Source organism: Euprymna scolopes, chromosome 2 (genome assembly GCF_053919585.1).
Source record: "Euprymna scolopes isolate OS-2025 chromosome 2, ASM5391958v1, whole genome shotgun sequence".
Taxonomy (NCBI): Eukaryota; Metazoa; Mollusca; class Cephalopoda; order Sepiida; family Sepiolidae; genus Euprymna; species Euprymna scolopes.
In genome coordinates, this window is record NC_136483.1 from 15241878 (window position 1) to 15257849 (window position 15972).

The 15972-nt window shown below is 34.5% G+C and overlaps 1 protein-coding gene across 6 annotated transcripts in view; it reads left to right on the plus strand.

Moving 5' to 3' along the window:
- LOC145288909 (putative nuclear hormone receptor HR3) overlaps positions 1 to 15972 on the plus strand; it is a 938903-nt gene that overhangs the window by 779474 nt on the left and 143457 nt on the right. Inside the window, exon 1 of one of the 6 annotated variants that reach the window (XM_080136372.1) lies at positions 3890 to 4070. The exons of the other annotated variants lie outside the window; for them this stretch is intronic. The gene's annotated coding sequence lies outside the window, so the exon portion shown is untranslated. Of the gene's footprint in view, positions 1 to 3889; positions 4071 to 15972 lie in introns of those variants that run through there. 6 annotated transcript variants of the gene reach the window in all.

Below are 15972 nucleotides of genomic sequence, written 5' to 3' on the forward strand. Positions count from 1 at the left end.
ATATTTTTGTTTAGTTACTCATTTGTAACATATATACATTTTTAAAAAATATTTAATACAAGAAGTATTTTAATTATCCTGAATATTGGTTGTGAGTAGAGTGATTGTGTTTCTCATCTTGAATGTAAGTGGACTGGAACGGAGCAAAGGCTTCTACATTTTAAACTTGAGACCATTAAATTAAACATTGATTATTCTGCTTCAGTTACCTTGCAGCAAATATTTACAATAAAACGCTTCTTGTGTGTATTTTAAATGCGGATAACAAAAGCAGTGAGTAAAGCAAAATAAAATGTTTTTGATTCATTCTTAATGATATTTCTTTTTAAATTTATGTTAATAATAGTAATGTAGGTGTGTAAAACGTCATCCTTTTACTTTATGTCATCATTTCGTATGTTTACAATTTTCTGAGTCAATTTCTATGGATGGTCATCGGCGCTATAAGTGTTAAGGAAGTAACATTTTTTTGCTATCGGATTTTCATATTTACATCGTAAAACAAATAGATTTTTTTACCAAACTACAAAGACAAAAGTTAATAAAATAAAATTAATTTTAATGTCTTCTGTTGACGCTTATGTATCTAAAGATAATGTTGCTTACAGGTCTTCATACTTTTTTGGAAAAAAGTGCCAGAAAATAATGATTACCCTCTATCATTTTAAACAATAAAATCAAAATGCATTTTTTTTTTTTTTTTTTTTTAGGTCGATTTTGGATTTACAATTTTTATTATCTCAAGAGTCATATTCTATTATATAAATATATTTTTTATAATATTGCAAACTTGTTATAAAAAAAATCTTTGTTTTAACATATCGCGAAATATTTGAATTTAATATCATTTAAAGCTTTTTAAAACTAATTATTTTTTAGAATTCCGTTTTTTTTTTTTTTTGTTAATTCAAATAATTACCGAAAAAAGAAATTATCAAGAAAGTGTTTATTCTTTAACATAATATTGATTTTATGTCCAATTTTATTTACAACTGTAAGGTAAGTGACATAAATAACAGGATTTTATATATATAAAAATAACTAATTTTTAATTATTTGATATTCTTAGCATTAAAAAATGTTGAAATTTTTATCAACCTACATTTTTGTTTAGTTTTCATAACATGAAATATGGGGTGGGGTAGAACACCTTAAAAAAATATTTCCTCTAATATATTTAACGAAACCTACTTTTATTATGTAATGAATGAATATCGAAAATTTCAGGAAAATATAACTATTTGTTTTTTTGCTAGATTTTTAAAACATGGGTATGTCAACAGCTTCAAAAACGTCACTACATAGGAACATTGTTTTAAAGCGTCGATAATGTAAATACGATTTTTGTTTCACATTTTCATTATTTTAAAAAATATTAAGTTTATTTGAAGCTTCTTTTAAATGGTAAAAAATGTTAGGATGATAATATTAAATTACTGTTACATCGTGTTACATACAGTGGGGGGGGTGTAAAACTGGTGTGTGTTGGAGGTACCTATAGTAATGACAATATAACAAATACTGCACTACCCTTCTACTTTTTTCAGATTATTGTACAATAGTCTGAAATAGAATTTTGACTTCAGACAGATATTAAATCCTCATTAGCAAAACTATAATTTCTATATTTATTAAGATATTACAAAAATGGATTATTTTTATTGTTGAGAGTCTTACTTAGGGTTTTTTTTTTATGGTGTTTAAAGGCTAATTTTAATTATTACAGTATTGTTTGGCCATAAAATTATTCATTGAAGCATATTAGTATAAAACTGCAACTAATTTTTATTTTCCTCTATAATAATTTCACCTCCACCCCATGTTAAATCAATCACTATAGTAAAATAACAGAACACTTCCTATGATAAACTGTTCTGTTATGCAATTGGTCAGTGTCCTCGAGGATATTTCCAGTTTCAATCAAATCATCCTCATTCCATATTTATTACATCAAATCCATCCTCTTGTACTCTCCCTTTTAAAGAGAAGATAGCATCAGTTTTCATTTGCAACTATTTTTCAACTAAAATCGCCACTAGAGACATGGAGTGCTAATTTTCTATTTTAAAAGTACACAAATGCCATTTTATCCAGAATAACTACCGAACTCATAAAAATATCAATCATCTAAAAAAAAAAAAAGGATTGTTCACTATGACTACAGATTTTTGCATCATTAAACATTCTTTGTCTTTGAAATTCTTTCATTCTTTGAATTGATACTCTGACATTTGTTTATTTTTAAAAATAACATGATGATTTCAACTTAAACACTCACTGTACTGGTAAACTTTTCACCTTAGTGTTGAATGAATCGGAACAAACGTCATAACTGGTTTTGCTGTTCCTAACAGGCAAACCTTTTGCAGAAGTGTAAAAAAAATCCCCGTTGATCTGTTTAAACCATTTATGGTGTTGGCTTGTTGTTTCAAGTCTTCCAATTACAAAAGAAACCATCTTAACTTCTTTAGCAATGTCTATAGTCTAATTCCCATTTTAGATCTTGATATTTTTATATTATCATTTACTCACTAGAAGTTCTTACACAAGTTATCAGTGATTTCTTACTGGCAAGAACAAGTGTTTCACCAAATTTCCAGTACTTCCAATCTCTTTCAATAGCCATTCCAAGTCATTTTTGTGTTCTTTGATTGAGATTTTCTTATCCTCCGCTCTGGTATTTTCAGTTGGTTTTGTTTTGTGCAAAGTTCCTTCTGTATTTTAAGTTGTATTTTCAATATTGTTCAATTTCAGTTTATTTTTAATTGGTTGGTGTTATCTGTTTATATACGTTGAAGGATTTTTTAAAAATATGTTTTTACCAGTGTTGTTTTGTAAGGTGTCAATCCTTCCTTAGATTCCCATTTCTCTTAGTCTTTTTTCTCAGTTTTTTTTTTTCAATTGTTCCTAGTATTATTGGTATTATTCATGTTCCATAATACCTTTGGTTCTCTAGCATTCTTTGCTTAGTTTTTCTGATCTTTACCTTGTGAATTGCAGGAATGCAAAATCTATTTTACATGTTTTCTCTTCACTATTATAAATCTGGTTGTCTTAAATGAGTTTGCTCATTTCTATTTCCAGGTTTTATAGAATTTTATATCTTATTTTCACATATTGACTCCAGTTTATGCTTGTAGCATTTGTCTGGATAGTTTTACTGTCAGTACTTATGTGGTTTACCGTTTCGTCTTTTTGTTCAGTCTACAGTTATTGTTTTCCTGGGTTTTGTATATTTTGGCTTTTTTCAAATTTATTGTCATGTTATTTTGTGTGACCGTTAATAATTTTGTTTCTCTAGAGTCTCCTTTTCGTAGCAATGTTCGTGTGTTTTCACATATCATTTTTTTTGGTCAATTTTATAAATCCTCTGTGTATCTGCTTCTCTTTCCATTTCGGTTTTCTCATTTCTTTTTGTTTTCTGCTTGTTGCTTTTTATATTAATTTTGGTGATGCTTTTGGCAGCAGTAATCAGCCTGCTTGTGTTGCCAGTTCGCTGGTCTTTTCCTTGCCATGTAAGCAGTCAGTATTATTATTGCACAAAATGTGCTTTGATTTTGCTCATATAAGTTCACTATTTGGGAGCTTTTAAATAATTTTTCAGGGCTAAGCAATTCTTTAAAGGGGTCATTTAATCATCATTAGAAAATTGTTAGAGTTTATGCACCTTGTTTTTAAACTTTGATAAAGTAGACATAAAAGAACAGATTTGTTATCTACTTTTGATGAATTGTTTTCTTGTAAACACATTTTTATCCTCAGCCCTCAAAATCAACTGGGATTAGATCATTCCTGTAATGAACTGTTCATTCCCTGTTGATTGTGGTGTAATGCTGGTTCTGTGCAATTTTAGTAGATCCTGCGGGTGTTAAAACTCCCAGGCTAACTCGATTGTCGCCTTTTAACACAGAAGAGCGACCTAGCTACGTCACTTCCTTTTTTTCCATTATTCTTTCTCTTTCGCGCCGGACCCTCAAGCAGTCAAGATGTAACAAACACCGGTCCGGTGGCAATGGGCCACCTCAACACCTCTGACTAGCCAGTCAGCCTTTCGCAGCTACTAAGCGCAAGTAACAAACTCTTCTTCTTTTTACTGCTTCTTCATGTATATTTATGTAAATAAATTGCATTTCTTTCGTTGATATATAACGGTATGTTTTCGTCATCATTATGCGGCCTTTTGCCTTTTCAATTCCTCTACTATTAAATCCATACACCATTACACACATGGGAACGGGGTCATCTATCACACAGCAGACCATCCTGCTCCGACAGATTGGTAGACCGCCGACGTGATATTTTTTCAAGAATGGTGACTTAACAAACATTTATCATTAACGCTGAACAATCTTTGTTCCCCAAAACATTTAAAACGTTCTCACTATCGCAAATGAAACATACCGATATATCGTTAAATAATCAGCAAAATATACTCAAAAAAAGAAAAAGAAAACAAAAAACGCAAAAAAGGGGGAAAAAAACAAAAAAACATTTTCATCGCATTTTCAATGTTACGTCTAAACACACGTGCGTCAATTATATATCGTCCGCCATTTTGATTTTTACTACTCGTGGACAATCAAATGTAAACAAAGCACCCTCGAAAGAAAAAAAAAAAAATTTTTTTCGTCGTAGCCTAAATAATTATAATAAAACAGAACAAACGATAAGTTTTATCTATATTCATGCACTTATAAAAAATATAGACATTTTATTCTCTTATTCACCTTTTTTATAACGAAGTGTATCTTTAAACAACGATGTCTGTTAAAAACTTTGATGATACCAACGGACTACTATCTTCACGAACAGTTTGATTTTCTCGCAAACGGTGCACTTTTCCGTTACAATCCAAACAGGAAAATAATTTTAATTACGTCATGAATACGTGTGCTCTGAAATATTCTTATCTGTTCTTTTCTCATCATTTAACTCAAACTTTCTTTATTCTGTCCTCCGTCACAGCCAAAGCAAAATATGACCTTGTGAACCTGAAAGGTCAATTTTTCCTGTTGCCTTCATTCTTAATAACCAGTTTGTTCAACTAAACTATTTCTCTGAGGACCAGTTCTTGTTTACCTCAGTCGGGAAAGACATCCTATGAACAAGACTTGATTACGCACGTGTGGAGCGAGCACCTGCAACGAACAAACATCACACTACGGCACAGACGTAACTCCAGCGATATACGTCCACTGCTACAATGAACGAAAATTATTTCCTTATTTAAACGAGAATCGTAACAACTTCCATAGCAATTTCAACGTGTTTTCCACGTATTTTCAATGCCAGAAATTATGTATGAATTTTGCTGTGGATGACAAAGTCTAACAAACATTCCATCACGCACGCGTTTTATATATGGCTTTTGCTGTGGACGACGAAGCTTCAAACATTCCGCCACATATGCGTTTTAGCTACGTATCACAATTTTAAACTTTCTTCACTTTATCGAAATATTTTTTTGCCATGTGCGAATATAAAAAAATATTTCAGCTTTCAACTCAATCATAGAGAACGTGTGGCAACAAGCCCACTGAAAAACTCGTAGCAACTCTCACGCTATTTTAACTCCAGTTTTCCACAATTATAAAAAGGAAAAAGCAACAACAAGCCTCTCCACCATGTTACGTGCAGCAAGCCTCTCCACGGCATATTAATCCTTCCAGCAACACCTTACCTTTTCTAACAAGACGCGACAACCAACTCAAAGATGTTCACCAAATATTGTAAACTTCTGGATTTCACGACTCACCTCATCTCACCTCACTGAAGTTCCCCAGCTAACATGAGTAAGCTGCATCATGCACACTGATACACTCATCCTGGACGTTCAGACCGTACCGACCCACTGAGTACGCCCGAGCACCTCTCTACGGATGGACCAATTTCCTCGCAGACTTGCTTGTGACTGTAAGCGTGTAGTCGAGGCATTCGCGATCAACGCGAACCAACTTCAACCTACCGTGCTGACCCTTGCGCACGCTTCATAGACTCTGCAGTAATACAGTCTATGACCGCAACACTCGCACTCCAAAACTCATAACGTCATTCCTGTGACCATCTTACAGTTGTACAAATTTTGAACACATTTTTTCCTAATATCCTTTAACGTCGCAGCTCCTTTTTCACGTTGATACTTAATAAATAAAAAAGATTCTCTTTCGTTCTCTATACAGTGGACACACACACACACACACACATATATGCACGTTTTTTCTCCCATTATCTTTTCTTTTCTCCAGCTTCCAGCTAACTAGGAAGGGAGTATTGTGGGAGTTAAAACTCCCAGGCTAACCCGATTGTCGCCCTTTAACTCAGAAGAGCGACCTAGCTACATCATTTCCTTTTCACATTTTTCTTTCTCTTTCACGCCGAACCCTCAAGTAGTCAAAATGTAACAAACACCGGTCCGGTGGCAATAGGCCACCACAACCCCCCCTGACTAGCCAGTCAGCCTTTCGCAGTTACCAAGCGCAAGTAACAAACTCTTATTCTAACAAACTCTTATTCTTTCTACTGCTTCTTTATGTATATTTATGTAAATAAATTGCACTTCTTTCGTTAATATATAACGGTATGTTTCCTCATCATCATTATGCAACCTTTTGCCTTTTCAATTCCTCTACTATTAAATCCATACACCATTACACACATGGGGATGGGGTCATCTATCACATCCTGACCCCCTCCCAGACTTTGCCTTCTCTCTTTGAGAAGGAGTGACTTTGTTGCTAATCACTTGAGGCGCCCTTACCGGTGAATGCTGATGGGGCTTCCCAGACACTTTTTGCAAGTTAGAGTATCCCTTCTCCGGGGTACTGACTTCTCAATCCCACTTTCCAACTCTGGTGTCACAGTTCTTGCAGTGAAAGAGAACTAAATACCCCTGTTATCGATAGCAACATTTCTTTCTTTTCATCTTTGATCCAACAAGAATATTCATTGTGAACATGACACCATCGTTGATTCCAGCAATAATCACCCCAGCTCATTTCCTGACATCCTTCAGCATAACCAACCAACGTTACCTTATAATAATATGCATAAAATATCAATATAAAAATGTTTATATTTGTATTGTACACATTGTAGTTAATGCTGTATATTTGGCATTTATTTTGAATTTATACCTCAATTTTCAACCATTACATTTTTAATTATTAGCGCTGTACACACTTTGTTTAGGGCCTGTGAACATAATGACAAATTTTATGTCTTGAGTATTTGAAAAGTATGTTGTATAATGCCATAAAATATTTTCAAAAAGAAGAATCAAACTTTTTTATTTAAATTGTTTGTTGAAGCTCCATGTTTAAGTTAGCTATGTCTTTGATGAATAATACATTTGAGAATTTTTAAATTGTTGTCAAATAATAATCTTTTTTTAGAGTTGATTTTTCTTTCAAATACAATCGCTTGATATTTTAAATTGTCATAAAGTTGAGAAAAAATGTTTGCACAATTTAAGCAGAAAAACATTTACACTAACTTTATTGAACAGCATATTTTATTACTTACCAGCAAAGAGTGTTTTGAGAAAGTGATTTTTTTATTGTAAAGATTAGAATTAATAATCCAAGTTTTTTTGTTTTTTTTTTAAATTCAATTTTCACTCCAAATAAGTCAAAGTGCCACTTTGCAGTAGGGAACTACTATCTGGGGCATAAATTGGAGAGATATTATGAAAGAAAGGTGGGCAGCAAGATGTGTGTTCACATTACACTTAAACTTCTGCATATCAGTACAGTTGGGAAAGCAGAATCCTGGAAGGGAGTTCCGAAGTCTAGCAGTTTTCTGGGGAAGAAACTATTGGAGTAGAAAGCTTTCTTACACCTAGGGATCTCTACTGTGTAGGGGTGGGATTTAGCTTGTCAGTTTTGTCAGGGTTATTTAGGTCAAGAGAGTACAAGTGCTTGTAGTTGGTCAGAACATTCACCATTAAAATACTTGTAAAATAGGCAGAGAGATACAACATGACTGAAGCTTAGATGACAGTTCAGAACCTATCGGGTTGGCGACTCTGTTTTGAACCCTGTCCAGGAGTGAAAGCAGCAGATGCACCAGCCCAAATGTGACAACAGTACTTCATACATGAGCGAATGGTGGCCTTATAGAGGTACAGTATACTTTCAGGCATAAGTAGCTTTCTAGCACAGTAGAGAGAGCCCACCTTTCCTTGACAATGCTCTCAATGTATCTGTTCCAAGCTGAGGAGTTTAAAAAAAGTACTTTCAGGTAATGTTTTTGGCCATTGCTATTGGTGGCAGAGAAGATTTCTTGTAATTATTGAATGAAACAAGCTTAGTGTTGGCAGTATTGAATATGACCATCCATTTTTGTCCCCATCCCACTACAGATTGGAGGTTTTCCTCTAGTGTTTCTGCCAATTCCTTAGATATGTGTTTTTTTTCCCCTTGTGCTTGTTATAGAGCATGGTGTCATCAGCAAATATACCCATCTCAGAGAAAATTTTATCAGGAAGGTCATTTATGAATATTAAGAATAATAAAGGTTCAAGAATTGACTCCTGAGGTACTCCCGCATTTATATCATTGTTTAGATGTATGATCGTCGAGGACAACCTGTATTCTTCTCTTACTTTAGGATTTAATTATGTTATATATTCTTCCAGTGATACCATATAATTTGATTTGCCTTAGAAGACCATCGTGCCAAACCCTGTCAAAAGTCTTAGATATATCTAGGGCTACTTTTCTACCTTCCCCAGCTTTGTCCAGTGAATGGTATATACATTCAGAGACTATAGTTAGGATATCTGCTGTGGAACGAGCCTGCCTAAATCCATATTGATAGATGATTCTAAACTAATTGCAAGCAGTTTTCTCAAAGAAATGTGTTTTAAGTGATATCTGAAACTCATGAATTTTCTAATTCAATTGTTTTTGACTAGTTGATAAGTGCAAGATGCACCAATTCACTAACAGACTAATCTAAGGCATAGAAAATTATCTCTGGAGAAACAAGGATGTCAACAAACATGGATAAATGTACATGTTTGAATTAAGTGTATGTATTTTTTGAAGAAACATATTACTGACAATATTTTGTTTTTATTTTGATGAATTTTGACTCTGGCACATTAAAAATTCTTGTATGAGGTGCCTTAAAGAAGTTTCCAGACTTTTCTTGTATGAGTACTTTTATTGATAGTACACACATAAAACTCTAATACCACCCCTCGAAGTAATCTCCTCTGGCTGCAATGCACTTGTACCATTCCAACAACTTCTGGAAGGCTCCATGAAAGTGTGAGCATATAAATGACTCTCATCCCAGCTTTTTTTATCTCCTCAGATGTCTCATACCGACAGCCTCTAAAGTTTTCCTTGAGTTTAGGGAATAACCAAAAGTCATAGGGAGCAAGGTCTAGACTGAGATCTAAATTGATCAGCTTTTAAGCATCTTTCTACTGTCATGAAAACCTTTCTTTCTGGTCTTCTCTAAGCATCCTTGGGACAAACTTTGCGCAAATCTTCTGCATCTTCAGTTCCTCACAAATAATTGTGTGTACAGTTCCCATACTGACATCAAACTGTGCACTTATTGTTTCTATAGACATGACGATTCTTAACCATGGAATTCTTTATTTCGTCAATCAACTTTTGTGGACTTCTTTACTCCTTCTACACCTTTCATCATCCCTCATAGATTCCCTGCCTTCCTTGAATCTCTTATGCCACTCTATAACTGATGCTCCATTCATGCAAGATGATCCAAAAGTAGCCTGAAGCATTCTATACATGTGTGTGGCATTTTTCCAAGTTCAAAACAGAATTTTCTTGCATATTGTTCTTTTAAAGTGTCCTCATGTCCAAATTGCATTTTTGATATTCACCACCTGTGACAATCAGGCTTGAGTAGGGTATGTTCCAATTCTTGCATTAGTTGTTCATTTGAACCTGAAATCATAAAATTGGTCAGTCATCTCCTAGTATGTATAGCAATAGCATACTGAATTCTTGAAACAATCTACAACAATTTTAAATGCCTTATGCAAAAGAAAAGGTCTGGGAATCTATTGAAAGCACCTTGTAAGTTATCCATTTTTATTGCTTGCTAGCATTTATTAAAATGATAAAAGATTGGTATTACTTCTAAATCACACCTCCGAATACGCACTTCTTTGATGGAAGTCATAAATTAAAGTAACTAATATAATGTAACTGACAGAAATAATAAAATTTTAATGTCTTGGATATTTTAAGTGTTTTATGGTGATTATTTAAGTATAAACTACTAACTTGCATGTCACCAGTACACTTCATAATTATTAGCAAGAAATATATTTACTTGAAAAAGATGAATGATAGTGAAAAGTAATGTAAAATGTATGCTTACAATCGTAACTGCTGTGCTGCTGCTGCTTTTTATCAATCAATCTCTAAGAGATTATATAAGGTTAATTAATAGTGTGTGTAATGAAAGTCAAATTTAAAAAAAAAAAATATTTAAACACAAAAAAAAGATTAAATGAAAAGATTTTCTTCCTGCATTTATTTTCCATTTTGTCTTTCACTATATATTCTTTTACAAAGTTTAATTTTGTGAGATATTGTATTGTATATTTTATACACACACACACCTTTCGGCAACTCCTTAGTGGTGAGGATGGTGGTCGTGTCGTGGATTTTGGTGTGTGCGGAGATAACTGCCTTTCATAGTGTTCCATTTCCATTTGGAGAGTTGGCTCGAGGGCATTCTCTCTTTCCTCTTTCTCTTCCACGCATTAGTTGGCTTTGGAGGTGCCTGTGCCTTCAATGACCTGCCTCCAGGTTTGTCCTTATTCTGGGTCTCACACGTGTGTGTGTGTGTATTGATGCCGCATTTCAAGTTTGTGCCAGAAGATCCCTGTATCGCTTCTTTTGGCCTCCTCGAGAACACTTTCCTTCTTTTAGCTGCCTGTAGAAGTTATTTCGGCAGCTAGGAATCCAACATCCTGACAACATGGCCCGACCACCTCAGTTCGTTCCTAATGACAGTGACCTCAATGCTGGTGGTGTTGACCTCCTAAAGGGCGCTGAGGTATGTGCCATAATTCTCCCAGGAGATGTCTAGAATGCTCTGTAGGCAGTGTTTGTGAAACTTCTCCAGCGCTTTCAGGTATAGGTGTCCAGGTTTCTAAGGCATAGAGAAGCATCTAGAGCACAACAGTTTTGTATACAGACATTTTGGTGTCTATCCAGATGTCTTTGTCTTGAAACACACAGGTTCAAAGATGGCCATTAGGTAGTATTAAACTTTGTCTTTGATGGCAACATTGCTTGCCAGGTGCCTTCCAAGGCATGGAATTGGTCCACTTTCTCCAGAGGTTTAGCACTGATGGTGAGAGAGAGAGAGAGCTGCAGCATTGACCCTTTCCCCAGGCTTTGGTTGGTACATGATCTGAGTCTTTGTTGGATTAATGGCAAGGTCGAGTTGTGTATATGCACAGTTGAAGGCATTCAGAATATGCTGCAGGTGTTTTTCCAATTCAGAATTTGTTGCAGGTGTTCTTACAAGATGGACGCCACACAGTTGTCATTAGCATACTGGAATTCTATCAGGAATGTGACTGCAGTTTTTTTGTTTTTTTTTGACCTCGTGAGCTTTTAATTTCTCTCGTCCATTTGTCCTGTAAACAAGTTGAGTCCTGGGGGGAAGGTCATTCTTGGCCATGTGTGTGATGGCTGTTACATTGTGAAGAGTGTCTGGGCAGTGACATAGCCCCAGTTGATGTCCATTTTAACTTTGAAGTACTTGTCCGTGCTGTCAGAAGAGAGTATTGTGGCATTCCTGTCTTCGTAGAGAAGCCTGAGGATCCTAGTAAACTTCTTGGGTCTTCCAAAAGTGGCAAGTGTTTTCGAAAACCTCTCTTGGAACAGTCGAAGGCCTTGGTCAGGTTGATGAATGCCATATAGAGAGGTTAATATTGTTCTGCACTTCTCTTGGAGTTGACACATTGAGAATATTAAGTCTGTAGTTCTACGTGTTTTTTTTTTTTTTTTAATTCAATTTTCACCCCAAACAATGCACAGTGCCACTTTGAAGCAGAGGCTACTATTAGGGACTTAATTAGCGGGGTCATTATGAAGGGAGATGAGTAGAAAGATGTTTAACATTACACTTGAACTTCTGCATATCATTGCAGTTGGGAAAGCAGAATCCCGGAAGGGAGTTCCAAAGACCCGCAGTTCTGGGGAAGAAACTATTGGAGTAAAAGGCTTTCTTGCACCTAGGGATCTCTACTGTAAAGGGATGAGACTTAGTAGCTTGTCGGGGGTAGTTACGTCGGGGAGGTACAAGTGTTTGCAGTTCGTCAGACCATTCACCATTAAAGTATTTGTAGAACAGGCAGAGGGATGCAACATCTCGTCGATGGGACAGAGGCTGAAGCCTAGATGACAGTTCAGGACCTATCAGGTTGGCGACTCTCTTTTGAACCCTGTCCAGGAGCAAGAGACAAGCAGCAGATGCACCAGCCCAGATGTGACAACACTACTCCATACATGGGCGAATGGTTGCCTTATAGAGGTATAGGATACTGTCAGGCGTAAGTAGTTTTCTAGCATGGTAGAGGGAGCCAACCTTCCTTGCAGCAGCCTTGGCAATGCTCTCAATGTATCTATTCCAGTTCATATTCCCTGTAAACGTTAGGCCGAGGAGTTTAAAAGAAGTACTTTCAGGCAATGTGTTCTTGACCATTGCTATTGGTGGTAGAGAAGATTTCTTGTAGTTATTGAATGAAACAAGCTTAGTCTTAGCAGCATTAAATGTGACCAACCATTTTTGTCCCCATTCCACTACGGATTGGAGGTCATCCTCTAGAGTTTCTGCCATTTCCTTGGATATGTGTTCATTTGTTTTCCCCTCATATCTGTTATAGAGAATGGTGTCATCGGCAAATATACCCATCTCCGAAACAATTTTATCAGGGAGGTAATTTATGAATATCAGGAATAATAGAGGTCCAAGGATAGACCCCTGAGGTACTCCCGCATTTATGTCATATTGTTTGGATGTACGACCACCGAGGACAACTTTGATTTTTCTATTACTTAAGAAGGATTTAATTACATTATAAATTCTTCCAGTGATTCCATATGATCCAATTTTCCTTAGAAGACCATCGTGCCATACCCTGTCAAAAGCCTTAGATATATCAAGGGCCACCGCTCTACCCTCCCCTGTTTTATCCAATGAACGGTATATACGTTCAGAAACTACAGTTAAGATATCTGCTGTTGAACGGGCTTGCCTGAATCCATATTGTTTGTCAGTCAGGAGTTTAGCAGCTGTTAGGTGCTGGACTAGGGCTTGATTAACTAAGGACTCAAATATTTTGGCGAAAAGCGGGAGGAGGCTAATGGGGCGATAATTTAGTGGGTCAGTTCTTTCACCAGAATTCTTGAAAACTGGTACCACAGAGGCGGTTTTCCAGATTCAACAGCCTTTCAAAGTGTTCTATCTGGAGTTGATGGCAGAGGCATTCTTGAACAGTGTTGACCTGTCCTTGCTTTTGAGGGGAGCTTGACACTGTGCTAAGAGTCCATAGATGACTTTTGTGGCATTGAAGGAACTGCGAGTGTTATGTTGGTCTGAGAGTTGTTGGATCTCCCTTGCTTTTTCCCTCCACCAATTGTTCTTAAGAGTGCATGTGGCTTCTTGGACAGCAGCCTTAAGTTTCAGTGGTCAATTATGTTTTGCTTTGTTGGTCGGGACAGTAGTTCTTGCAGTTTTTTGGTAGAAAGTTGTGAAGGTGTGTGGGGTCTCGGAGATGCCTGATGTCAATCTCCTTGACGTTCACGTGGCTGCAATCTCATGGTAGAGCAGGCAGTGATCGGTCCACCAGTTATCAGACTCTCTCTCTCTCTCAACATAAAAATACTGACTCAACAGATTACAGGTGGTCCAATTTGAAACAATTTGTTTTCAATTGTGTAAAATGAATTGTCTATGAGATATATTATTTATTTTTATGTTCCCAGTATGATTAAAGAGTGATAGACACACCAATTTGATTAACACCACAATGTTCTTGCAATGATATTTAATGATACTTTTCAGTGAAAGATTCCTTGTATGATGAGCTAAGCATGAATTTTTTAATCAAAATAATATATTATGAAAGTATGTTTGTTATTAAGTACTCTTTTACATATTTACTAGTAGGATGCCTGGCATTCCTTGGTCATAAAATATGCTTAAATATATTTTAATTCATGTAGATTTAATATTTACTATTATTTATAAAGCAAATTCTCTATTACTATATTGTACCCAGTATATATAGTAATGGTTTCAAAAGTTAAAAAGAAAAATGACTTCTATGCCATCAGCATCAAAACCAAAACATTCAGCGCTCCAGCTATAGTCATTATTTAGTGCCTCAGCTTTCATTATTATCGTCTGAGCTTTCGCCAGATAGATAAAATGGCTAAAAATTGAGTTCAAACTAAAGATGTATATGCATGTTCAGAAGTCGATTTACTCCTGCCAAGATCAACTGCCCCCCCCCCCCAATTCTGGCCCCTTAGCAGCTATTTCTACATACTAAAAACCAAATCGAGTGGTTGGTACCAAGGTTCAAATACACTGTATATCAAGTTTAAAGTCTGTAGGCCAAATATTCAGAAAGAAATTAATGAAATTTTGCACACACAAACAAGATCACGTTTTTATGTTTATAAAAACAAGTTCGTGTGCTAGAATATTTTTATCCTTAATTCTATGCAATTATACACAATTTAGGAATCATGGATGAATAGAAATAAGCATAAGAGTTAAATGAAGCCAATCATTTGATAAGAAACCATAAAAAATAATGAACATTCGTTTTTCAAAGGAACATGCATAATCTTCATGAAGTCACTCGCATATCCATTATGTATTAACCAAGCAACATTATTTTTAAAGTGCAAAACAGGCATTTTCTTTTTTTGGAAATTTGTATATTTTTGTATTAGAAAGTAAGAAAATCATAAAGCCTAAAGTTACTGTTTGAAGTACTGTATTGCATTTTGCAATAAATGTACTTAATGGTACCTTTTTAGAAAAATAGTATAATCTATATTGATGGCGTTTAATACATTGTAAAAAAAAAAAAAAAAGAAGTCGGGTAGTTGCAATTTGCTGCATGTGATATAATAGTATAATTTACTATAGTTTTTTTCCAAATGTATCTGCTATATGATTCTTTAAAGATAGTAACATGATTTTGCTTCAATGCAACTTTTGCCAGTGTTCCCATGAACATAAAAGCACATACATGCATTTGAACATTACAACAAAATAAAAACCTTTTTATATCACATAACTGTTTTCTTTATTATTTTTCCTCTTCTAGTTATTCATATCTGAGAATATGAAATTGAACTTTTTTACTCTTCATATAATTTAGAATATTTTTATATTATCAATGTATAAAGTTAGATTTATGATAGTAAAACAAGTTTATAGAATCCGATAAATATATATATATATATATATATATATATATAGGGTTAAAACAAAACAAAGTATTTGATTTAAAATATTAATGGCTATTTGGGAAATTTGTTTCTATTATAATAATTATCAAGTTTCATTTGATAAAATTTTCATAACTTACCTATTTATAAATAAAAATAATTTTTTTTGTTTTTTCAGTTAAAATTTCAGTTTCAAAATTTGAGCAAATCATTGTAAATTTCTAATTTAAACTTTTTAGAATCCAGTGTTTTTTTTTTTGTTTTTTTTTTTTTAAATTTATTAAAAAAAAAAACTATAGGTTAAATATTTTGAATTTTATTTTGTAGTTGAAGCTATCATAGTATACATATCTTTTCATTTTTACAATCGTTGAATAAAAAAACACTTTAACATTCCTATTTGATGTTAGTATTTAATGAGATGTACCAGTACTTATTTTTTCCATTTATTTGTAAATCTTCTGAGTGAAATAATATTGCATTTGTTTTGTAAATATATTTC